We start from the raw sequence: 1,167 nt of genomic DNA on the forward strand, positions 1-1,167 counted from the left end.
TCATTTTAAAAAACAGGGCCTATATTAACAAAACATCTTAACTTACCACTAAGAGTTCTCCCAAACAGCAGTAAGAGTTTGTAGCTGAGAGTTTTCTCTTAACCTCTTCACAAACCTGCTGAGTCGAACTGAAGCAGAGCAGGATTTACAGTACAAGCTTGTTTTGACCTCACTGATCTGAGTGTTTTTGAAGCTGCTGCCACCGATCCGGACAAGCTCACAGAGACTGTAAAATCTTACATCAGTTTCTGTTAAGACGTGCATGTGAGGCTGGGAAAATACACATCCAGCACCCGTACAATCAGCACTGGTGTCCCTCAGGGCTGTGTCCTCTCCCCACTGCTCTTCTCCCTGTACACTAATGATTGCACATCTAAAGACCCCTCTGTCAAGCTCCTGAAGTTTGCAGATGACACCACACGCATCGGCCTCATTCAGGATGGTGATGAGTCTGCTTACAGACAGGAGTTAAAAGAGCTGGCTGTCTGGTGCAGTCTCAACAACCTGGAGCTTAACACGCTCAAAACAGTGGAGATGATCGTGGACTTCAGGAGAAACCCCCCTGCACTCCCCCCACTCACCATCATGAACAGCACTGTGACTGCAGTGGAGTCATTCAGGTTCCTGGGAACCACCATCTCTCAGGACCTGAAGTGGGACATTCACATTGACTCCATTGTGAAAAAGGCCCAGCAAAGGTTGTACTTCCTTCTCCAGCTGAGGAAGTTTAACCTGCCACAGGAGCTGCTGAAACAGTTCTACTCCACCATCATTGAATCCATCCTGTGCACTTCAGTAACTGTCTGGTTCAGCTCAGCTTCTAATTCTGACCTCAGAAGACTACAGAGAGTAGTCCGGACTGCTGAGCGAATCATCGGTGCAACCCTCTCTTCTATTCAAGAACTGTACTTATCCAGAGTGAGAAAAAGGGCTGGCAAAATCACTCTGGACCCCTCACATCCAGCACACTCCCTCTTTTTGAACTGTTGCTATCTGGTCGATGCTACAGAGCACTAACTCGTTCTCAGAGTTTTCTCTTAAAACCTCTTCACAAACCTGCTGAGACAAACTTGTGCTAATGAATAGAGAGAAGTGTTAATCTCTGAGTAAGGGGGCAGGGCTGAGGGACACTCACGATCCACGAATCCTTGTCTCACAGCGGCAGGA

Source organism: Carassius auratus, chromosome 6, assembly GCF_003368295.1.
Source record: "Carassius auratus strain Wakin chromosome 6, ASM336829v1, whole genome shotgun sequence".
In the NCBI taxonomy this organism is placed as follows: domain Eukaryota; kingdom Metazoa; phylum Chordata; class Actinopteri; order Cypriniformes; family Cyprinidae; genus Carassius; species Carassius auratus.